General features: G+C 50.0%; 1 pseudogene; it reads left to right on the plus strand.

Moving 5' to 3' along the window:
* The first annotated feature begins 3,835 nt into the window (after positions 1-3,835).
* On the plus strand, positions 3,836-5,290 carry LOC144139616 (uncharacterized; annotated as a pseudogene).
* Positions 5,291-25,862: the final 20,572 nt, after the last annotated feature.

A 25,862-nucleotide genomic window follows, 5' to 3' on the forward strand; every position in this document is an offset into this window, starting at 1 on the left:
AAATTCGTGGGGCTCTGGCGCCCAAAAACCGCCACTGGAGAAAGTTTTGATGCGACCACTCTGGGCCTCAGCTCCGGACACACTCGCTGAAGCACGCGCGAGCAGGGCGCAAGCAAGCCGCCTCACCAGAGCAGCGCACCTGCCAATTAAGGTTTGACCCCCGCCCGCCCCCCGTCCGCCACCCCCGAAGGTCGGGAGGAAACGAAAGCCTTCCCCACAGATGCGACGAAGGTGGCCGGCAAGGCCGTCCCAAAGAGCTGCCCCTCCACCGACAGATGGGGGGTGGATGACAAAACAAGGAGAAGTGAGGAGAGTCATCGTCCCAACGGGGTCAATCGGCGCTGTCATCATTACAGCTCCCCCATCAAAAGCCTGTGTCAGAACTGCTTGTAATACTACAGCTACCAAAACAAAGTGATTACAGCGCCGTAAGCTAAACAAACAACCAAATAAAAAAATTGCGAGGAATAACTCTTGGGGATTCCATGCATGCAAGCGAAATTTTTGCTTTCGAGCAAAGCACAAAGTGAAATTCTACGCAAACGAAATAAAGCACAAATTATGCATAACACTCCAAGGGTACTTTATGCACCCTGCAAAATTCCCGCGTGCGGGATGCAATAACAAAGGTAAAAGTAAGGCTCACTCGCGAGAACAAGGGAAGGAACCAGCGAAAACGGCAGCCAAATGAACAACGCAATTGCAAAATAAAATAACAAAACACAGGGTGAATATTACTCTTCGCCAAAAGCATAGGGAAGAAAAAAAGCAGCAGCGGAATGAACCGCCCACGAGCGTTCAGTCAGTTCACCACAGTCCATTCTCCCTTTCGCCCGTAACACTCGACTTAATCGCGCGCTGCTTCGAGGTGATAGTCCACACCCCGGTTGTTGCGCCAACCACGATGTTCAGAGTTTGAAGAGGCGTCAGGTGATCCGCCTCTGGAACATGTGCGGGAAGCCCAGAATGCCAGAGCCACACGCATGACCAGAAGACGAAAGGTTAAGACGCTTCGCTTCTCATGTACGCGTTTCACACAGTCCCCTCCAGCGCATGCAAAGCTGCTTTCCGCTGCCCTTATCTCGTACTCTTGATTTATGCGCCCGGAAGCAGCAGTTTCGCATTGTTTGAGTCTGTAGAGCTGCGCCTAGAGTTACGAGACACCGAAAGCCTATCTAGCGCAACATTGGAGCCGTTGTCACGGCTCGTTGGCGGCTTGTTAACGCTAATAAGCACTGACGGACCATGCTGATGACGCGTACCAGCCAATGCGGACAACGGCTCAGTGCGATGCGAGGCCATGTCGTCTGCCACGGCATCAACAGTCCGCATTAGCACGCTGCATACCGAAGCCGTGGTGCCTGCCGTCTTTCCGCAACCGCTAACATCCGAGGGAGCTACTGCCACCGGAAACCCGTTTGAGGCTCGGGCATGATTCGGCCAAGATTCCCGAGCAGCGCGGTGGTGAACCACGTTCGACGCTACTGAGCCTCGTCTACACCTAGTGGGGCCGAAGAAATCACCCGGTGCACAAAGTAAGCCTCTATTTCGCCAGGATAATGGCTTGTCGAAGCAAGGAAGAACGGGCGGGTATGCCTAGCCACAGCACATTTTTGAGCGGACAGGAGCTGAATGGCGTGCAAGTCCGGGTCTGTCGCCATGGCACCACCGACCTGTTTTCCTACTCTGCCATCAGGCGTCGTGCCTACTGCAGTTTTACCCCCGCAGACGTCCGCGGCAGCGTCTGCCCCAAGCAAACCATTTGGGCAGAGCCGGTCTTGATACGGAACAGATTTTGAAGCACCCAAGTGCGCCTTGGCTGTCTGACGGACTGACCCTTCTAATACCGCCGTGGATCTCAGCGGAGACACCTCGATATTTACCGGCTCATTTGCTTTATTCGGACAGTCACTGGATAAGCCCGCCAACTCTTCCCGGCTCCTTCGGATGCAGAGAGCGTGCCTCTCTCTCTCACAGTGGCCTGACCAACCGACTCTGCCACCCTCGGCTGTGTAGCCGAGGTGCCGCCGACAATACCCATCGATGTGGGAGGAACAGCGGGGCTCGCGGTCGCGCTTTCACATGAATCTTCTGTCAGTGAGACAGATTTCGCTGGCCTGGTCAGATGATCAGCGGTGAAAATCCTTCGCAACGCCGCAATTTCACTGACCCTGTCGAGCGTTAGCTGGAACGGCTTAGGGGTGATCGTCAGCCCCACCAGCCGGCTGCCAATCTTGCATGACCGTCCTTCAGAGATTCTTGGCAATGCCGCAGTGACCAGAGGTGGCCTTTCCCATGCCTCGGAATCAGCTACTTCAACCCACCGTTCCCTCAGATGGGGCGGACTGCTTCGCGATCGATATAGCGGTAATGGCGGCAGTGAGCGGACGAGTGCGTTGTCTGACCACAACTGCAGCACGGCCGCACAACGTTGTCGTTTCCTGGACGCGCTATAAATTTCGCTTCAGCCAACCTTACAAGCCGCAGCAGCTGTCGTTTTTTTCCACGTTCTCATTGAAGTTTGTAATCTCTAGTCATGGTGGGCCCTGACAATGAGGATGTCCCTTCAAATAAAAGGTAAAGGTGCACGGAGCACTCACCGTCGACGACACGGCTACTCCGCTGTACCACATACGTCAGTCCCACTCGTCTCTCACGCGGATCAGAAGGTCTTGAAGTGAAGTTTCCCAGGCAGAAAAACTAATCCATTCGTTTCCTTGTAGGCGTCTCGCTGCCGCCCTGCTTGGTCTTTGACCTGGCGTGGTGTCGACTTCTCTCCTCTTCTACTCTTAAAGTCGCCTCTCGGCCCGCACTGAGTCACCGCACAGTTAACTGAACCACAGGTAATGTCCCGACGCTGTCGGGCGGCGCCAGTAAAGTTAACTTCGTAGACGAAGGTGGTTGGTGTCGCCATGGATGAATGAAAGTAGCCGATGACGCGGACGCAGGAGGTAGATGATGAAGAAAAAAGTCTTTTTATACTTATTTACAGATGATGAAGCAAATATAAGACAACACGAAAACAGGGGTACAATTAAAAGGCGCCGCAGCGCACAAGGGGCGTATCGCGGCACAATTCCTGATGTGGGCCCAGAGGCCAAACAGGTGCCCCACTGCCGCGCGGTTGGCGAGAAATTCGTGGGGCTCTGGTGCCCAGAAACCAGCACGGGAGCAAGTCTTGATGCGACCGCTCTTGGCCGCAGCTACGGGCAAACTCATTGAAGCACGCGCGAGCACGGCGTAAACAAGCCGCCTCACCACAGCAGCGCACCTGCCAATTAGGGTTTGCCCCGCTCCCCCCACCCCCTGTCCGCCACCCCCGAAAGTCGGGATGAAACAAAAGCCTTCCCTACAACTGCGCAGAAGGTCGCCGGCAAGGCCGTCCCAAAGGGCTGCCACTCCGCCGACGGATGGGGGGACAACAAAACCAGAGAAGGAAGGAGGGTCAACGTCACGAGGTAGTGTATGGGCGCTGCCATCATTACAATAGCCATCGTGGCTTCCTGTGACTTCCTGCAGATAACGGCTTTGGGATGAACCCGTACGGGTTGGTATGCGCGTATTTTGTTGACTCTTCTGAAGGGCAACCTCATATGTTTTCGTTTTCTCCCTAATTATAAATGCGCGGTGATGTATCTGTGACGTCACGCCAGCCGAAGCCGAAGTTATCACCACTGCTCCTTCTCCTTCCCTCCCTCTTAACCCCTCTCGCACAACGCTACATTAACCCGCGCTATCGGAATAAACGCTTCGTCTTGGCCCAGCCACTGCCTCGGCGTGTTCGTTCCAGGGGCGACGAGGATGGGATGAGAACGGGGCGTCAATTCAGTCCGCCATGAACGCTGAACCCACGGGAGGATACGCCAGCCCGCCGCAGTTCGACGAGACGGGCAACAAGTGACCTGCTTACCATGTTCGGCTGGAAGCCTTCTTTGAACAAAATTGCATCACGGAAGAAACAAAGAATCGGGCCCTGCTGGAGACTGAACTGCCCACCCACACTGTTGACGTACTGAGCGGACGTTGTGCTGCGGAATAGGTGAATGAACATTCGTACCCACAAGTGGTAGCCTTGCTTAAGCAGCACTTTTCGCCGGAACTGAACGAGATAGCGCAGTCTTATAAGTTCTTTACCAGCAGCCAACCGCCCGGCAAACTGGTCAAGGATTTTATCGTGGCGATTCGACAGATAGCAGACAGCTGAAATTTTGGCACATCGTTGGATAGAATGCTACGAGATCGCATCGTGTGTGGAGTGCAAAGCGCCGGAGTGCGTCGGCAGCTACTCGCGAAACCATAATGTCGAGGAGCGAAGCGGAAGAAATTGCGATATCAGCCGAAATGGCCGAACCCGACGTGCAAGCGATAGTAAGCGTCGCCGCTGAGGTGAATGTCCATGCGTTAGGAGGCCAGTCCTATCGCCCAAGAAGCCGGCCACAGATTGTTGCGTGCTACCACTAAGGAGTAAAAGGTCCCGGGCCTCAGGATTACCACTTGCGCTCGGCGTCATGCTTCAGGTGCAAACAACGAGGTCATATCGCCTGATGCTGTTACCGCCGCGAGAGTGGTTTCGGGGGGTGCCTCAAGTGCGCCAATTACACGCTTTGTCCTCGCGGGAGGAAGACACGGGCACGTACGGTATGTTCGCGCTGGAGGCAGCGAACAGTCATATCGGCCACGTCGGCATTACGCAACCCATCGTGCGCACTTTAGGGTTCCTGGGGTTCCAGTGGACATGCAGGTCGACACAGGCTCACCGGTTTCGGTCATCACGTGGCCCACATATGAGCGGAACAAAGCAGTGTGGCCCAAGCTGCGTGGTTCACCATTAAAACTGACCTGCTTCCTGGGACGGCTTCCAGTGCGGGGACAACTTAAGCTCAAAGTTTCGTGCGGAAACAGGTCGACGGAGGGATCTTTACAAGTCCTTGGTTGCTCCGGCCTCCACCTCTGCGGACGCGACCTGATTCAAGCGCTCCACATGCTCGAGGCAACGGTCATGCACGTTAACAATCCAGGTGAGCAACTGCCGTTAGTCGGTGCTGACGACATTAACGTAGACCGGTTGCCAGCAGAATCCGCTGATATGCTCGCGCCAGGTTTAGGGCTCATAAAAGGGCCTCCGGTACACTTCGAGACGCGAGAAAACGTGGTGCTGAAGTTTTGGAAAGCACGCAGAGTTCCTTGTGCTTTCGTCCAAAGGTCGACGCGGAACTGCACCGCCTTTCCGGCGCGGGTATTATTGTCCCGGTGCCTCATTCGAAGTGGGCCGCGCCAGTGGTACAAGTAGTGAAACGGAGCTACTGCACCCGCCTTTGCGGCGATTTTAAACTGACGGTAAACAAAGCCTGTCCCACTGAGCAATATCCGTTGCCACGGGTGGAGAATATCCTGGCGACATTAAACGGCGATGAAGGTTTTACCATGATAGCTTTGCGAGAGGCGTACAACCAGCTTCCGTAGGATGAGGAAGCCATGCTACTCACGACCATAAATTCGCGTAAGGGACTGTTCAGCTTCACTCGCCTCTCATTTTGGAGTGGCGTCCGCGCCGGCCATGTTTCACCGTCGTATGAAGACCAGTTTACAGGGCCTTCCCGGAGTTCAGGTCTACCGAGATGACGTCATCGTGGCAGAGAAACGCAATGACTGCACCACACTGCGCGCAGTATTGAAGCGTTTCCAGGAATATAGCATGCGCTTGAACGCAGACAGGTGCACGTTCCGCCAACAAGAGCTGGATTTTTTGGTACATCGAATCAGCGGTCGAGGTCTTCAACCAAAAACGGAGAACATAGACGCCATCCTGGAGGTTCAACCACCGCGGAATCCCGCAGAATTAAGGTCCTACCTTGGCATGGTCTCGTACTCCCACAAGTTTCTCCCCAAACGCATCGACCGCCTTGGCGCCCTTATATCAACTACTCCGGAAGGAAGCTAAGTGGAAATGGGGTACCACTCAGCCACAGGCATTCAGCAATGTGAAAGACCTTCTCAAATCCGCAGATTTTCTGGCGTATTTTGACCCACACAGGCCGCTACTCCTGGAATGCGATGCCTCCCCGGGCAGAATCGGCGCAGTGCTTTCCCACGATGTCGGGGGCGGGGTATTTTGACCCATATGGTTCAGTTCTCGGTTATTAGCGGAAGCTCTGAAAAATTACTCGCAGCTGGAGCGTGAAGCCTTGGCACTTGTGTTTGGTGCATCGAAATTCCGACAATACTTACTGGGCAATACGTTCATTTGATGACGGACCATAAGCCGCTTGTGGGACTTTTTCATCCAGACAGGCCAGAACTCGTGATGGCCGCTGCGCGAATCCAGCGATGGGCCCTGCTACTTAGCGCATACGATTACGTCATCAAACACCAGCCCGGAAAGACAACGTTCCAGCACAGGCCCTCAGCCGGCTCCTCACGTCAGCAACTTCCCAGCCAGAGACGCAGGAAGAAATTGGGGACGGTGAGTATGTCCTGCTCACGGAAACCCTCAATGATGGTGTCATGTCCGCGAAGCAACTGGGCACTCTCCCGGAGCTTGATGACGATTTAGCAAAGATGCAAAAATGGGAGCAGGAGGGGTGGCCACAAAATTTGGGCCTGAGGACCAGCACTTCATGCCATACTTCAAACAGAAGGCTGAGATAACAGAGAGTTACGGGCTTCTCTACTGAGGCCATCGAGTGATCGTCCTTAAGAATGCCCGAGCAGTAATGTTACGTATGCTGCATGATACTCATCAAGGAATTTGCTCAATAAAGCGGCTAGGGCACTCCTTGATGTGGCACCCCCGGATCGGTAAGGACATTGAGCACAAGGTTAAGTCCTGCTCCATTTGCATCAAAGCTGCCCTTATGCCCCCCAAGAAACCCCCTGTTGCATGGCCGGAAACGGATGAGCGTTGGTCGAGGCTGCATATCCATTTTGCGGGGCCGACCGATGGTCACATGCTACTGATTGTGGTGGATTCACACAGTAAGTGGATAGAAGCGATACCCATTTAGAGTTCCACCACGTACGCCACCATAGAGGCTCTGCGCACCTTGTTCAGTACATTCGGCTTGCCCCGTACGCTAGTATCCGATAATGGCCCACAGTTTACGAGTTGGGAATTTTCCAATTTCATAAAGCTGAATAACATAGCACACCTCCGAACAGAACCGTTTCACCCCCCGTCCAATGGGCTCACGGAGAGGGTGGTTCGTACTGTCAAGTTTACTTTGAAGAAGATTGGGAAGGGGTCACTGAAGACCCGCCTGGCGAGGATTCTGCACAGGTACCGCAGGACTGCGCAGGCCGGGGCCGGACACCAGCGCAACTTTTAATGGGCTACGATCTTCGCTCCAGGATGGACAACGCAGTGTCAGTTCCACCCTCGCCAGTTCACCGTCCCTCCCTTGATGTGTTCCAGCCCGGTGAGCCAGTCTGGATGAGAAACTTCGGGACGAGGCGAGCCGTGGACTCCAGTCAGCATTAAATCGACAGACGGAGCCCGCCTAGTGAATGCCGACAATTCGGAGGGGGAAACCATCTGGCTTTACAGTGACCAGGTGAAGCCATGGGAGTTCGACGACGACCAGGGAGAAGCCAGTGACTCCGGGGGCCAGGAAACTGCCGGCGGACCCCTAGCAGGAGGAAAACCAAGGCGAATGCCAACAAGCAACGAGATTGCCGGGAACACCTCAACTCCGGTGTAGCGTCGGTCGGGCGGGAAACACAAACCGCCAGACCGTTACTCACCGTAGGGGTGCGAAATGCTGTATCTGTGATGTCACGCCAGCCGAAGCCGCCGTTATCACCACTGCTCCTTCTCCTTCCCCCCCTCTCAACCCCTCTCGCACAAAGCTGCATTAACCAGTGCTTGGACTTTCAATCGAACCACCCGGTCGCCCACAAAAGAGCCATTATTTCATCGCTGGTGACGCGTGCGAGGAGAATCTGCAAAGACGGAAACAACCTGAAAGCAGAACCTAAAATACGCCCGGAACTTTCTGGCAACGGCTACCCACAACATTTTGTGGAAAGAATTGAGAAGCAAATACTACAACCTATGGCTGCCAGTAGTAAGGTCTTTACCGCCACTGCCGGCATTCCGTAAGTACGTGGCATAAGCGATGCTTCGGCCCGTATTTTTGCGGATTATGACCTACGCATTGGACACGTGCCGGCCAGCAAGCTGAGGAATGAGCTCGTGAAAGTCAAGGACCCGCTGCCCGATAATCGTCTCCCCTGTGTTTTCTATCGTGTCCCCTGCGCCGATTGCAACCATGTTTACATCGGTGAAACAGGAAAATTCCCCAGAAGGATGAAATAGCACGAACGCTACGTGAAAAACCAAAAGGTGGCTTCTAATGCGATTGCCGAGCATGCGCACAAGCACCAGCACGATATTGACGAGGACAACGCTGCGATTCTGTGCAAAGAACGAAACGTGACCACACGTCTCTTACTTGAATCATCGTTCATACAAACGCACTCCGTACATGATGAATCGAAATGAAGGAACGTTACCATTGGTTTACATGCGGTCATTGCGTCACAAACTGCGGCTTTAAATTCAAAACTTGTCCATTTTTGCCTCATTGTGAACAAAGAACCCGTACGGGTTCCGAAACGTCTTTTTACTTTTTTGGCTTGGTCAGTGACTGCCTTACTGTTTCTTCAAACAATTCCTGACCAGATGAACTTTCCTCGAACCCTTGACTATAACCAGCGCTATCGCAATAAACGCTCCGTCTTGGCCCAGCCACTGCCCCGGCAGCGTATTCCCAAACCATATACCGTAGGGGCCCCGGCCGACCACACCCCCTAAGGAGGGGCGCAGCTAAAGAGAGTAAAAAAATTGCGATTTTTTTAACTTCCTTGGACGCAGCACCGTGACGTCTCTGCCTATATGTGCGCGACTTCATGCGAGGTGGATTGTTTTCTTTTTTCCCCCTCCCTCGTTTCGACTGCTTGGCAGGTGGCCGATGGTATCGCTCCGTGGGCGGGGCTGGCCTGTGGCGCTGGGGAAGCTGACGCACATGTGGTAGAAGCTAACCTTTTGTGCCTGAGTGCTGATCTCTCCGCGCTCTTCTTGCGCACCTGCAAGTTGACGTTAACCTCCGATCGGGTTCCTAAATAAGCGCTCAACTCGGTGCTAGAAGTGCGCGCGCGCGGATGGACGCTTTCACGCGCATGTGGCAATTATACACGGTCCGGAAAGCAAACACCCTCATTGAAAGCTCATTCTACAGCACACAGAAGGGTATACAATTGAGTTGGGTGCTCTTTCACTATATAAACAGCTCAAAACACGATTCGGTGCTGCAGGTAAGGATTACAAGAAAGGAAGCCAATTACCCATGACTACATTTACAAACTGTCCTACTCTTGCGAGATATTACAGCTGCATGAGCTGCTACATTTTGGCACTTTTATAAGCACTATTACATTGAATTTCGTTAACATTAACTTTATTGCATTATTCTTTATCAGGAACAGTGCCACTAAGGAAAACATTGACATTTTGTTAACACCAATGAAAGGTGTGAATCGTTCTTGCAAGGGTAATACATTGATAAGAAAGACACCAGCTCAAACGTACAGGTTTTACACTCGGTCAAGAATTCTGCATAATTTACACTGCTGGTCATAACAATTTAGGGAACCAGTATCAAAAATATGTACTAACCAAGGGGTAAGTAATAGTTGGATTGTACAGAAACTGAAGTACTCGAGGAGTTTGATATATGTCTTCTGTACAAGGCTATTGACCACAGTCTCTTCACTGAAGCCACCAGGCCGAGTTTGATATCAGTAATCATGCGTGCTACCACTCACGCTGTTGCCAATGTCCATTAGTTTTTTTAACAATTTGGGCTTCATGCACACAGAGATTTTGCTGCATCAATCAATCAATCAATTTATTAATATCTCCAAATGATACATGGGGGTTATATACAGAAGGAGGTCCCAAGGTCAAAGACTGTAGCGGGACCTCCTGCCAAGAATCACTTAAAATACACTGTATAATAGCAGCAAATGAAAAGAGGGATGTGTACAAGAATGATGTAAAGCAGAGTCAATAAGTAAATTACATGGTAGCAATAACTATACACAATCAATTTAGAAAACACCAATAAGATGCATAAGATACGTTATTTATAAATAGACAGCTCCAGCGGGATCCGAATGGCGCTGATGCCCCCCCCCCCCCCCCTGTAATCGGAAAGGCACACCAAATCGTTACCACGTAATTTGGCTCTGTCCGTTATTCGACCGTAATCGCGACCAGCTTTTAACTCTAGGTCCCGCCCCTGCGACTGAACAGGAACATGTTAGTCGGGTCCGTGACGATCCCACCGCACTAGAAGCAATTACCGAGTACGCCCTTGAAAACAGACTCTACAAATTGGTGTAGCAGCCTGGCCGACTTTCCCGTTCGGTATACAATGTGAACTGTCTGCAGCGTGCACTGTTTTCAGTGTGAACCGCATTGTCCACAGTGTGAACTGTACATTCAAGTGTGAACTGTGCGTTTTGCTGCCACTTACTGACTTTAATGTGTTCATCTTGCGATTAGGACCCCAAGACTGCAACTGTGTTCATTGTGCGAGTTGTGACCTTCCCCTTTTCTCCTCATCCTTGCTCCCCCAGGGCCCCATGGCCTCTCATTTAATGCAGTGTTACACTATACGTATATTAGGAATATACGTATCAGACTGATCACTTGCAGTTGCGAAACGACACCAGCGAGAATTGCTGCACTGGATTGGAGCAGCATGTCTTGATTCGACGCAACCGGCCAAACCGCTTCCGCTCACTAACTGGCCAGCGTCACTATAAATAATTAACAGTGACTCTGGCCACTCAGTGAGCGGAAGCGGGTGGTCCGTTTCGGTAAAATCAACTATGACTGCTCCGTTGCGGCCATCATGCGACACTAATTAGACCGTTGCCGAGTAGTTGCCTGTGAGCTTGAACTCATGCTAGTCGCAGCAGAGATAAAACTAAGTAAAAAAGCTATCTCCTTGGCGCACTATTTTTACGATAGTGATATCGGAGTACAAATAGCGGCAAAAAATTGTCACTTTTAGAGATCCACTGATGGGTATAGATGAGCCGTTTGTGTCTGTTTCCTGCGACGCATTTTTAGCTACCACATATATATATTTCTGTAGTGTCTGGCCTTTTATTTCGCCAGCATTGTCTCACAGCTCGTGCCTCAACCAGGGCTCTCAAGCTTGGACGTTCCCTGGTTTCCCTATAGGCGGCGTAAAAATCGACGCCCCACGTGACCAACCTAAAGCGCTGTTTTCGACCATCAAGCCCACCAGACGGCGCAGGCAAAATATTACTTTTGGTATAGAATACAAAACATTCATTCCGTGACTCAAAGAGCCCACAAAGTTCGCTTACAATGTGTTATTTAAAAATACTATTAACAAGTTCCGCATCAAACATCCGTTGAGCAAAAATGTACGCAACTTTTTACGAACAGCCGACTGGTGCACCACCTCGTTTCTGAATTCGCAACCACAAAGCCGCCAATTCAAATTGAAACCGCTGCAACGGCCGACCGTTTCAATGTGCGCGGAGCACCGGTTTCGTGACTGTTATTGCTGTTATGTGTTTTTGCGTCCATCAGTTGTTGAGAGGACTGGCAAAACACGGGAATTGAGTGCTTGTGGAATGACAAATGTGGGAAATTCAGCATCGCAAGTCAGCTGTCGAGGCCAGAATATTCGATTCTTCCAACAGAAGGTGAGTGTTATGCACTCCGCTAGAAAGACGGTGCAAAGGAAACCGTTGTCGCCATCAATACTTCATTTGTGCCCTTCGTTCGAAATCTTAGCGCAAGTGAACGAGTTGTTATGGCAAAAAAAAATGTTGTCACGAAAGCGATCGAAATGAAATGATGGCCTGGCCTCTGTAAACTTGCGGATGTCAATAAACGATTTGTTCTCACTTGCTGCTCACTGTGGTCTGTGCCAGTCGAGGCCATCTGGTCACCTGGCGTAACATCACTTCACTAGCGCGTCGCAAGTAAACACGCGGCCAGCGTGCCAGCCAGGAGCCAGCAGGGGCAGCCACGGCCGGACTCGACGCCCCTTTCGCGCGCGGGAGGAGGAGAGTCGAGTCCGGCCGTGGAGCAGGGAGCCGGCGGCCGCCGTGCGAGGGCAGCCATGTTATTAAGGAGCTCAAGCGGCCTGTGCAAAAAGCATCCGCCATGTTTACAAAGCCGTGTTTACAGCGCCATCAAGCGGGCGTACTGGGTAGTTGACGACGCCGCCACTACGCTTTTTCTGGCACTACAGGCAAAGCTAGACCTTTGCTTCTCTAAAATCCTCCCTGTTCTGTGCCTCAACTGTAAGCCACACACACGCAAAAAAGTATACAAATGTATAAAGAAGAAATAGCAGGAATAAAAATATAAATAGTACAACACAAGTTGCCCGCGGAGCGAAACCATCGGCCACCCGCAGAGCCGCCGAAAGGAGGGAAGGGAGAAAAAAAGAAAAAAATCCACCTCGCATGGAGTCGCGCACATATAAGTAGTGACGTCACGGTGCTGCGTCCAAGGAGATTTAAAAATTGAAATTTTTTAGCCTCATTGGCTGCGCCCCTGCTTAAGAAGTGTGGTCGGCCTGGGCCCCTATGGGTTATGGTTTGGGAATACGCGCCCCGGCATGTTCGTTCCACCCGGGATCACCACGGCTGAGATTTTAAATGCAGAGCATTTCAGTAACTCACGATGTCACCCGCGTTAGCGTCCGTAGTCCGCACGCTCACTGCGCATGCTCGTCGAGTCGAGGCGATAGCGAACACTCACGCGAGGGGCATTGGATTGGATTCGAACACTCTCTCGCGAGGGGCATTGGATTGGATTCGATTGGATTGGCATGGATTGGCTTGGCTTGGCTTGGCTTGGCTTGGCTTGACTTGGATTGGATTGGATTGGATTCGGATTGGATCGGATTGGATTAAAGTTGATTGTGTTGGATTGTGTTGCGTCATAGCCGCGGCACGTTGCGTCATAGCCGCGGCAGACGCGCTGGGGCTGGCGCATGTGCAGTACTCTCTCTTCCGCGGTTTCCTCTCCTTCGGGCGCGCTGCGCATATAACCGGTGTGCCGTTCTCCGGCGAAGCAACATCCGCTCTTGGCTCAAACACCTAGAGTCCACGCCGCTTTACAAGTACGCCGACGTCGTCGACTGGGACCGGCTTACGCAGTCCCCTCAACGTATATAAGCGGCGGAGCGCGCGTTCGGAATTCAGTCAAGGGCGTCTTTGCTTGGCTTTCGCTTGACGTGACGCTTTGCTTGACTCGAGTAGATGCGACGCATTTACTCGAGTTCCCCCTGTGGGAAGATGTGGGCGGCTTTTTTTTGGTCTATCGAGATTTTTTATCGCCCGCTGCAAGTGCCGAAATTAATGCAATGACAAATATTTGTGCATTAGTAACATTGGAGCTGAGTACAACAAATTCACCGTTGAGAGTGATTCATGTAACATTAGAAAATAACATTCTATCACAGCGCTTCTCATCTGTCATGGTGCCTGTGTGTCGCATTTTCTTTTCCCAAAAGGTAATGCACTAAGCGGGACAGCAACTGCAGCTTTTTTTGCACACACGTGCGTAAATCAGGCACGGTGATAAAGTACTGAGTTCATTTTTTGTAAATATTTCACGTGGCTGACGTAGCCGGAAGGACACAACAGCCATCTCTTTCAAGGTTGCTTCCCCGCGTAGTAAAAACTATTCAAAGGTCATTACATCAACCGAACAATTATTAGGACAATTTCCTCAAAACCTAGGCCCGTCCATTTCTTGAGGTAAGCAGGAGTTATTTCCTAAGTGCAGGTAGCGCAAGAATTAACTAGAGTGGGTAAGGCTACTGCTTCAAAGAGCTGCACTAATATTTACAAGTACGCAGCGCTGAAGTTAAATATTATTTGCGAGAAACATGAATTGGAATGGCGTAAGTCCTCTTGTTAACACGGTTGAATTTATTAGAGGGTTAAAGCGACCTTTGGCAGCGCAGGTCTGTGCGCTGACGCACTGCCAAGAAGCGGCAAAAACGTGTTTGATTTTTAAAATATCATGTCATTGCCGAGCTGTCATTACGGCGAAATTCAGCTCTCTGGATTATATTATACGTCCGCGCAATGAACAAGTTGAGTAGGCGGCTGCGGCGCACATATGCTGCCATGGGACGACAGCACCGAAAAGTGTGGTGCTAACACGGTCGCATGGTCCTTTTTGGCGGTGAGAGCGATCACGAGCGGCGCTGCTAGAGGCGTGTCCGTGACGTCGCCGTAGGGATTCTCTCGATTGTTTATAGTATATAGCTATTATATAGCTATATAGGATATCTATATATCTATTGATAGCTATATAGATAGATAGTCCGAGCTACATTTTTTCCGTGTGCGTAACTTTTTATCATAACGAAATACTTTTTTTATCGTAACGAAAGCTTTTGATACCGCCCTTGAGGAGACATTGCTAGCGTCGCCCAAGCCCCTGCGAAGCCGGTCCTGTGCGCAGCGTGAAGATTCGGAGCTAGGTGTCAGCTTCTATATCGCAATATTTTGATAAAAAAGACGCGAGCCGCTAATAACCGACCACAGAGACCATGCAAGACGAAAACAAATTCTAGGCCTTCGATGTGGTCGGCTTTGGCAGTAGGCCTCACGATTCCCGGTAATCGTATGTAAGGAGATGGTAATCTTGCCATTTTTGTAACCTTGCCGAATGATGCGAAGTGTTTTACCGCATCGCTTTTCGTTGTCATGGCATGTGAGTATGGCGACATGCACTATGGGGCGCAAGAAATGCAGGTTGAGTTCTAAATATCCTGCTTCGCCTGCAGGTTTGATACCAGGCTTCAAACTTGTATGGGAGCTTGTAGAGCAAAACGTTAGCGATTGAAAACGTTAGCAAAGATGTGGTCGGTTCAAGGTCAGTGGGTGTGCTCGGATATAACACACGGCTTCACCACCGCTTCACGAACTTTGTTACCGTGGTTTCAACCTCATGTGATACTTGTAGCTGTAAAACAAACCCAAGAGACTTAAGAATGCCACGCCAATTGTTTTGTTACTGCTTTTTGTCCTTATAAAAAAGTTACTAAGCGGTATAAAAAGTCAGTACGGAAAGGAGCGAGTGCTAATCGGGTAACATCAGTTCTGCAGGTGCGCCGCCATAATGTTTTTACCCCATTACACACGCACACACGCACACGCAGAAACACGCACACGCGCACACACACACGTAGACACACGCACACGACACACAAACACACACACACGCGCGCCCACGCACACACCCACGCAAACAATGGCCTCACGACCGCATGCACACACACATGCACGCACATGCACACACATGCGCGCCCATGCACACAAACGCTCACGCACGCCCACACACACACACGCTCACGCACGCCCACGCACATGCACAAGCACGCCCACGCATGCATGCATGCTAATCACGTATATGAGGTATTCATTGGCGTGGAATGCATGCACGCAACCATGTTTGCACCCCCATATCTGTGGTCAAGCTTTTGTTGCTAAGGCTGCGTTGTACGCACGATCCGCACTGCCCGCTGATTCGCCACCCCTCTTCTCCTCCATGCTTTCATGGCGGCAATGCAGGTGGGGGGCGCGGCGTGTGCTTGTGTTTTTGTGCAAGGCGTGTTCGAGTGATTCGATAGTCAGTTGTACCGAGATAGCTTTGGTTATGCGAAAAGTCATGTTTTCGCTCATGAGGGTGACACCCTTATCCGCAATTCAACCCCAGCCTCTGCGCACACCTATGACAGAGTGCGAGTTGGTCGTGGCACAAATGTCGCAACGTGAGCGCAGTGGTCTGTTTGACAGCAGAAACTGCATCATTTCCACACTTCAAATTGAACGCAAACGAATACCTCGACGCCAAGTACTGTTAAGTACAGCACAGTACGATCTACGTATCGACAGACGCATATGGAGTCGCCGCTGCAGATCAGCTTATTGCCAGCCGCCGCGCTTTAGTGTGAGAGGTGAGTTGTTTTGCTGAGTGTGAAACATTTAGCGCACGAGAAAGCCAGCGCTAAACCGGCGTTTGCGTGTAACATTTTTCCAAAGAAATTATTCGGTTTTTGTACTAACCCACTTATTTGATTACACTTACCAGGCATAAAGTCGTGGATACAGTGCGGGTACACTAGCGTCGACATCTGCGGCAGCAGCCAACTGCAGCGTCGGGCTTACGCGCCGTTCGAAGCCGTGGTTTCATCCTCCGGTGATGCGAAGTGTTGGAGGGCAGGTAGAACAGCTAAACATAATGGGAGTGTGATTAATAATATATCTATAGACGCCCCTACGGATACTCGGGTTGAAATGCAGCAGACGTTTGACACTGGGATTTTTTCCCGCGGGATGCAAGTGGAAAGCGCATGCGCTGGCACAGTGGCCACACACGCGGCGGTTTTGAGTGAAGCCAAGCGAAGAAATCGCCCGTTGAACATTGCCATGAATACCACCTATACGATGAAAATACAGTACAACAGTTTGCTCAGACCCGGAGGGATACGGTACATTTCCCGCGATGATAACCTCCTAATATTTTGATAAGAGTTTTAGTAAAACTGATAGCAAGAGAACACACGTAACTGTCCTCAATTCATGGAGCGTCATTCTGAGTAGACCAGCATTTTTTCTTTGCGCCCGTGAACTGTGGAAGGGGCCGGGGGGGGGGGGGGGGGGGGGGGCAATGAGCTGCTTTGAAATATTTGTCGATTTCGATTGTTCTTGTACGGGAAACGGCCGGTACGCTATTTACTGCGTTCGTTAGCGAGTATATCAAGCCTTCCCTACCGTAATCACGTCATAACCGTTGGGTTAATTAGCGAGTATATCAACACTTCAACAGCGTATTCATGTCATAACCGTTGGAGTTTACACAGATTATAGTGAGGCTCCGAAAACGATTGTAAAATATACTGCCTCTGCCGGTACCACTCTCGTATAACCAGCCTTTGCCGATTGCGAAATAAATGAATAGGCATAACGGCAAGAGAGGTTTGAACCACCCGGAGGTGGAAATAAAATAAAGTGGGAAAATGCTACTAAGCGACAGCACAGCCAGGAGAGCGGGCCCTGGGAGACTCCCCTGATCTCCCCTGGAAAGTAGCAGGAAGGGTTGGGATGAGGGAAAGGGAAATGGGAGAAGGAAAGGGGTTATGGGAAATAGGAAGTGATTGGGGACAGCGGTCTTGTGATCTGATTCTTGATATCCGACTCCTTTTCAGGACTGAGTTGACTCAGAGAGGGCATCAGACAGGTACAGTAAACTTGTCATGAAAACGGAGGCTACGAGAGAAATTCGGGGCACCGGGGCATTCGAGTACTCTGGACAACGTTGTCTGCGCGTGCCGCATTGGCGTAGCACAAACGTTCGCAATGTATTTTCACGTGAACAAAACGTACATTCCGGATATGCAACTTCTTTTACGCAGCCATAACGAAAGCAAATGTGGCAATAAAGGGAATGTTTGCCATACAGGCTGAAGAAATATATATATAATATATATATTTAGTTTTCTAACTTCTGGACCTCCTCTGTACTGTAACCTTTTATTCATGTAAATGTATACATTCTTGAAATAAAGTTTGATTGATCGTCTGCTTCGTCAGCTCGGCGAAGAACGTAATAAAATTCCTCCTCCTCCTCCTCCTCCTCTCTCTCTCTCTCTCTCTAAATATATATATATATATATTTATATATATATATATATATATATATATATTTAGAGAGAGAGAGAGAGAGAGAGAGAGAGAGGAGGAGGAGGAATTTTATTACGTTCTTCGCCGAGCTGACGAAGCAGACGATCAATCAAACTTTATTTCAAGAATGTATACATTTACATGAATAAAAGGTTACAGTACAGAGGAGGTCCAGAAGTTAGAAAACTGTCGGGTGGACCTCCGTTAGAGAATAAGTCTAGTGCAATAAAAACGCAGCAAGCAGTGGAAACACTTTGTACGAATTAAACAAAGAATGGGTAACATTTCATAACAACATGGCAAGAAAATTTCTGTGTAACAGCACGTGGTATGGTATATAAAAAAGATACTAACATGGTATAAATTAAAAGCATGGCACGATAGTAGAGTTTAGCAAACAACACGTTTTGTGATCAGGTACTCTTTAAAGAGTTTGCGAAACGAATAGAATGTGGTACATAACTTTATTTCAAGTGGTATGTTGTTCCAGACGGATACACCTGTAAATTTGATGATGATGATTGGGCTTTATTGGCGCAAGGCCGACTATGGGCAAAGAGCGCCAAAGAAGAAGTTATTGAGTTTTTATCAAACCGTAAGTGCTAAAACATGTGACTAAAAGTAAAGGTGATGCAAAACAAAAGACAATGGAGATTGCTGGTGTATAGGGCCAGGGTGATTACACGTGATATGACAAGAGCTGCAGAAAGTTTACCCCAGCTAAAAACTTAAAAACACGTTGACTAGAAAACATTGGTTCCTCGGCTAAAAAGTATGATGGGTGCAAAGGAATGTGTCGTCTGTATAATTCAGGGAAATGATTGTGTCGTGTTGTGTCAAGTGCCTTGCATGTGATTAGTATGTGGACTACGGATAGGCCCTTTCCACGCCTGCTACACGTGGGTTCCGAAGTTTCAGTGAGCAGGTGGGAGTGCGTATCATGTGTGTGGCCTATCCGCAGCCTAGCCAGGGCGACTTCAGTGTATCTGTTGTGTGAGTCAGTTATGTAGCGTCCCAGTTGTGGTTTTATTACGTGTAGTTTGTTGTCTGTTTGTTGACTCCAGCGTAATTGCCATGTGTTACGAAGCTGTCGTCTGATGTGTGTGTTTAGGTCGGTGTAAGGTACTGTTGTTATGTCAACTGTGGTCGTGAGAGCAGTAGCACCAACAATTTGATCAGCAGTCTCATTGCCAGGGATCCCACAGTGACCTGGTACCCAGCATATAGTTATTTGAAGATTTGAGGCATATGCAGTCATTAGTACCTTGAAAAGAGCATTCATCACATAGTTTTTAGATGACTTTCCGGATGACAGTACCTGTCCAACGCTTAGAGAATCTGTGTAGACGATGGACTTTGGAATTTTATGTTCGAGGATGTGGTTTGAAACGAGTAAAATGCCTTAGGCTTCTGCCGTGTAAATACTGCTATGAAAATTCATTGTTTTAGTAATGGTAAAATTTGGTCCGTGCTCTGCACAAGCTACAGTAAAACCATTTTTTGACGCGTCGCTATAGAATTCTGCGTACCTGTACTTGTCCTGCAGGAACAGGAAGTGCGGCACAATTGCACTCCTGGGTACCCTATTTTTTTCTACCTGTGTGAATGATAGGTCGCATGATATAGGATGTAGATGCCATGGTGGAAATAAATTATGGATGGGTGTCTTATGCGTGTCAGAAAGAGGGACCGTGAGTGCAGAAGCCTCCTCCCTAACTCTGAGAGAGAACGGTAAGGGAATAGATAGCCTGTTTAAAAAGAGTTGCACGTTTGATGTATTGTCCATGATTGGATTAAAAGGATGGTTGGTAAGGGAAACAATCTTTGATGCATATAGCAGGTCAACATACTCCCGCTGATGCCCTAGACACCACTTGTCGCACTCGACATAAAGGCTTTCGACAGGGCTAGTGCGGAAAGCGCCGCATGAGAGGCGAAGGCCAAGATGCAGCACTGGGTCGAGCATTCTCAGTGCGGTCTTTGTCGCCGACCCATACACGACACTGCCGTAGTCGAGCCGAGACCCCACCAACGCTGTGTACAGGCGCAGCAGGAGTTGTTTGTCGGCCTCATAAGATTGATATGAGAGAACCTTAAGAATATTCATTGTTTTTAGGCATTGGCATTTTAGCTGTTTGATATGAGGAATGAATGTAAGTTTTTAATCGAATAAAATGCCTAAAAAAATTTCCCCGCACCTTCCCGAAGGGAATCGTGCAGAAATGCGAATGCATTGGGTGCACCGATGAGTGTGTTGCGAGTAATGGCGTAATTAATGACGAGAGTGTGAACGTAATCATTTATTCATCAGGACCTGTTTGTGTTATCGTTGTACCTGACGGCCGCAATCACTGCCTTGTGATCGCTAAAGTGCACGGTCAAAGAATCTTTGAGAAGCATACGCGCGTCACAGTTTCGCGTAAAGACCAGATCAATGCAACTCCCGTGAATGGTAGTGGGGCACGTGTCGAAGCCGGCAGAGAGACAATGCATAGAGTGCCTGGTCTGCATGTACTCGACCAGCCACTCGCCACTCTTCTTGCGCACGTCAACGTTGAAGTCACCATCCAAGACTATGGGGTCAGAGGGTTTGGAGCGCACGCGCACACTTTCCATGGCCGCGTCCAGCTGCACGGCAACGGCGTCTCGAGCGAGGTTGGGCGCGAGGTACACGGTCACCACAAAGACTCCGTCTCCGCCTCCGGTGAACCCCCGACTAAGAAATGCATTCGCATTTACGACGACGACGACGACGAAGGCAGAACTACGAGGCACGCGCTCACGTGCGCTCGCGCTGGAGGAATGCAGGCGCACGCCGCTCGATGGACGCAACACAACCCCCGACTAATAAATGCATTCGCATTTAAAACTTGTGTTCCTTGTTCACAGGAATTGGCACATTCGCAAGAGTAATGTCTGGGTGCGGGTGGACCCCACGCTTCCTATACAACACAAGAGCTCTTTCGGGGATTAATTTTAAAACCAGTCTTGTCTGCCCAGCCGGCACGCTTCTTGACGCCGAGCTGGACTTGACGTTCGCGGATGGACATGTTACATGATGTGAAGGATATCTGGACGTCGTCTACATACATGGAATAAGATATGGTGGGCCCCAATGCCTTTCCAAGAGAGTTCATCTTAACTATGAAGAGCGTGCAGCTCAACACTTCACCTTGCGGCACGCCATTTTCTTGCACATGTGCCTTTGACAGTGGAGAACCAACTCTGACGCGAAAGGTTCTCTCCGACAAATAACTAGCAAGAGTGTTAATCATATTACCAGAAACACCGAATGACTTGAGGTCAGTAAGGATTCCATAACGCCAAGCGGTATCATAAGCCTTTTCAAGGTCGAAAAACACAGTTACGCAGTACTGTTTATGAAAGAAGGCGTCCTTAACATACGATTCAAGAGCTACGAGTTGATCATTCGTGGATCGCCCCGCCCTGAAGCCTGCCTGGCAGCTCTCGAGAAGGCCGTTGTACTCCAAAAAGTACACGAGCTTCCGGCTTATCATCTTCTCGAGAAGCTTGCCCAGGCAGCTGGTCAGGGCAATGGGTCGATAGCTAGCGGGAGAAGAAGGGTCCTTCCCTTCTTTCAAAAATGCTACAACTATGGCATCCCTCCAAGACTTTGGAATGTGCCCCGAAAGCCACATCTTGTTGAATAGGTGAAGAAGTGTTACAAGAGTGTCTGTGTGTACGTTCTGTATCATTGTATATGTAATGTTGTCTGGGCCTGGAGCTGAGGGTTTCCACGGGCTCAGAGCACCCCTCAGCTCATAAAGCGTAAACTCGGAGTTATAAAAGGTGGCTGACCTGTCATTGTCATGTAAAGGCTTCTTTTCGGCCACGAGTTTGTGTTTCGTGAAGGTGTTTGTGTAGTGTGCTGAAGTGGAAACGTGTTGGAAGTGTTGTGCGAGTGTGTCAGCCTGGTCTTGAAGTGTGTCCCCTGTTGTACTGACCAGAGGCAGTCTGTGTGTTTCATGTCCCTTGAGTTTGCGTATTCGTGTCCATACTTTCTGTGTGTCTGTGTAGGAGTTGATGTTATGAATGTACGCCAACTATCGCGTTTTGCCTCACGGCGCACACGTTTTCCGAACGCCTTGGCCCGTTTGAACAAAATGAGGTTACCTGACGTGGGGTACCGACGAAGGAAACCCCACGCCTTGTTCTGGGCCTCTCGCGCCCGCCTGCAGTCCTCATTCCACCACGGCCTCCGCTGGTTGCGCGGGGCAACAGAGGCGTGGGGAATGGACCTTTCGGCGGCGTCGAGGATGTGCGCCGTGAGCAGTTGGGTAGCTTCTTCAGCGTGTAGGTGTAGTATGGACGTGTAGTGTAGTTTGGATGTTACTGTAAATGTATTCTAGTTAGCTCTTGCTTCATTAAACCTTTTATGGGAAGGTGGACTGGTAGGGCCTGTACCTATATGCGTTAATGAAGTGTAAAAATGGTCACTACCATATGGGTCTGTGCCCACACCCCATTCAAGATATGGAAAGAGAATTGCAGAACCAATAGCCAAGTCAAGATGTGAGTATGTGTTGTGACCTGTGTTATGGTATGTAGGCTGTTTCTTGTTGAAAAGGCATGCTCCAGAGGATGTTAACAACTTCTCTATCAGGCGACCTCGGGCATCCGTGCGAGAAGAGCCCCAAAAAGAGTTGTGAGCATTAAGGTCGCCTGTAAGGATGTGTGGCTCGGGCAGCTGGTCGACCAGTGCCTCAAAGTCAGAGCTCGAACGTGCAAGATCAGGAGGGATATAAACGGAGCATACCGTTATCAACCTATTAAATAATATTGTGCGGATGGCTACAGCCTCAAGGATAGTGTTCAAGGTGACAGGGTGGCATGCTAAGGATTTGCAGGCGATTATGGCCACACCGCCAGAAGAGTGTGTGCAGCCAACCCTGTCCTTTCTGTATACCAGGTAACTATTCAAGAAATTTATGTTCTTGGAATTGAGGTGTGTTTCCTGAACACACATTACACTTGGCTGAATAGCATGCAGAATCTCCTACACGTCGTCAAGATTATTTAAAAGGCCTCTGCAGTTTCGTTGAACGATATTTTCTCTTCCCATTATGATGTATTAGAGCTACTGGAGTGTGACTATTTATGTAGGGTCTTTCGGGGCTTGGTCTCTTGGACGGGGTTTCTTTACCTCCTCTGGAGGTTTAGATGGAGGGAGCCGCTCCTTCCGCTGCAAAGCAGACAGGAAGGGTCCCACATCCAAGTCATCATCTGATTTGGAAGGGGTACCCGGCGTACCGGACCATCCGGACCTGGCATTCTTTGCGGTGCCCTTCGTTTTGGCCGCGACCGCCGAGGGCGTCAGGAGCGCCCCGGGTGGCACAGGCGGTGCGGCGGAGGTGGGAACTGCTGCGGTTTCCTCCAGCTCCATCTCCTCCGGGCCCTCGCATGTGCTTCGGGCCGGTGGAGAGAAGGAAATAGAGGGTGCAGCAGCATCCCCAACGGACGTGGATAGCCGCTGCTGACTGAGCAGGCTGTGCGTTGGCGGGTTGGGCCGCCGGAGGCAACCCAGGAGGGGGGTGGGCGGAGGTGGGACCAAGTCCGACTCGTGGTACTGGGTCCCCGCCGAAAAAAGACGCCGCTCCGCCCCCCGGCGAGCTGCGTCGGCGTACCTCCCCAAGGGGAAAGAGGCGAACCTCTTTCGCGCCTCGGGGAAGGAGATGTTCTCAGTTACTTTCACGTGGATGATCTTCTTTTCCTGGTGAAACTTCTCACAGCTACGGGAGTATGCCGCGTGCGGCCCCTGACAGTTTGCGCAGGTGAAGGGGGTGGAATCACACTTTTCAGTGGGGTGGTCGTGTGCGGCGCATTTTGCGCAGGTCTGTTTGCCGCGGCTAGAAGTCGTAGCGTGCCCGAACCGCTGGCACTTGTAGCAGCGACGCGGGTTTGGTATGTACGGACGTACACCACACCTAAGGAAACCAGCATTGATGTGCTCAGGAAGTTTTGAAGTGCTGAATGTTAAGATTATGTGCTTTGTGGGTATTTCTACATTGTCGCGACGGATGGTGATTCTCCTGACAGCTGTTACGCCCTGATCCTTCAGGCCTTCTAGGAGGTCGGCCTCTGTTTCACTTAGCAGATCTGGTTGAGATATCACCCCCTGCGAGCTGTTGAGGCTGCGGTGGGGTGTGACAGTGATGTCCAGATCTGCCATGCGGGTTTGGGTCAGGAGATTTGTGGCTTGCTGCTGCGTCTTGACTTCAACCAACACTTCCCCTGTTCGTAGTTTTTTTGCCTCGAAAGATTTGCTGATGATCCCTTCAAGGAACTTGGAGACGAGGAATACAGACTGGGAGGAGACGGGTTTGGATTTGTCTATTGATTCAAGGACCAAAACACGGGGATAGTTGTCATGTTTCGGAACGTTGATAGTTGGTAGGGGTGGAAAGGAAACTCTGGTGCGGCCCCTTTTCGGGGGCCGATCACGTCTGTAGGGGAGTTTCGAAAATGCCATATGATACATTGGAAAGCAGGGAGACGGGGGTACTTTCTTCGTTGACCTTACCCTGGTAGTCAAAGAGGTCCGGGAGCTCCCTGCCTGGTAGACACGCAGGGAGTCCATCGGCCGGAGCTTGACCAAGGCTCCGACAGCCACCGTTTACGGCTTCTGCCCTTCACCTTTAAACACCTCGCCACGGTTAGACACGGCTTATGTTGGGAGCTCGGGGTCCACGGTGTCGCTGCTCACCGTCACCATGAATACTCAAGGTGCCCCGTGCGGGGATACCTGTAAATTTAAGAGATAGTTTTCCATAATTGGTACGCACTTTAGGGAGAAGGAAATTGTGACAGGCTAAAAATGTGGTGTTATTAGTATTGACAAGATGTTGCGTGGATAGCCCTGAAATACATAGACGATAATAAATAAGGCGGTACATCAATATAGCTAACTTTAGAGTGAATAAATGATTAATTGGAAGCACGGAAAAATGAATAAAGAGTGGCGTAGAAGGCGGTTGCAATGGAGCGAAGGCGATCAGACGTAGTGCCCGCTTCTGAAGATGTTGAAGGGGCTCTAGGTGACTGGCATATGTATTACCCCAGGATGAAATGCAATAGGAAAAATGGTTATGAATATAGGCGTAGTATATTGATAAAATATTGCGTGGCTGAAAATAAGGACGGGCTTTAGTGAGAACATGAATCCCACCGGAAGCTTTTTTTATTATTGAGAGTACATGATAGTTATATTTCAAATGTTTGTCTAGTACTACGCCTAAGAACTTCACGTGATCTGATACAGAAATAATGTGGTTGGTAAGTGATGCGGAAACTGGGGTAGGAAATGTTTTCTGTGCGGATGAAAACACTACAAATGTAGTTTTTGAGGGATTTATATAAAGATGATTGTTAGCACACCATTGATAAATATTTGAGATATCGGAGTTTAAGCTTCTTTCAAGTTCAGCACTTGTTTTCTTGGATGTGAAAATAGTAGTGTCATCGGCGTATAGAAGACAGTTAGTATGGTTAACTGAACTATGTAAGTCGTTATTAAAAGTAGGAATTCAAGAGGGCCTAAGATTGAACCTTGAGGGACGCCCATGGTAACCGGTTTAGCAGATGACGCAATGTTATTGACATTGACAGTGGGCTTGGCAGCAGCACATCGGACGCAATGGCAAACCCGTTTTGTCTTATCGTGCAGGTCTTCGCTGTTTTGCTTCATGTGCAACCACTGCACGCATGCGCCCGGTTTGGACTTATCGGACAAGTGCTTCATCTGGACGACAACTCATCCGCCCCACATGACCACTGTGCCATCAGCGACGTCTTCTTTCCGCTCATCGCCTCTTCTGCGCTTGCGGCCTCATCGGTGACGTCAGACCACGTTGCTTCACTGGCGCTTATAAAGAGCCGCCTTTCGACGGACATGATCAGTGGGCTTGGCAGCAGCACATCAGACGCAATCATAGAGAAAGAAATACGTGCAGGTTAGTACTTAGTTGCCTGCAAAATGTATTCGTAGCGACAATCGTTTTTTAGTGTTGCTGCCTTGCCCACTTGCTGTCGGAAGTGTTTTACTCGATGTCCTGTCTTTCGAAATAAGTATTTTAATTTGTGGCGAC

The sequence above is a fragment of the Haemaphysalis longicornis genome, unplaced genomic scaffold, assembly GCF_048455015.1.
Source record: "Haemaphysalis longicornis isolate Haplotype H1 unplaced genomic scaffold, Haemaphysalis longicornis Haplotype H1 scaffold_5, whole genome shotgun sequence".
In the NCBI taxonomy this organism is placed as follows: Eukaryota; Metazoa; Arthropoda; class Arachnida; order Ixodida; family Ixodidae; genus Haemaphysalis; species Haemaphysalis longicornis.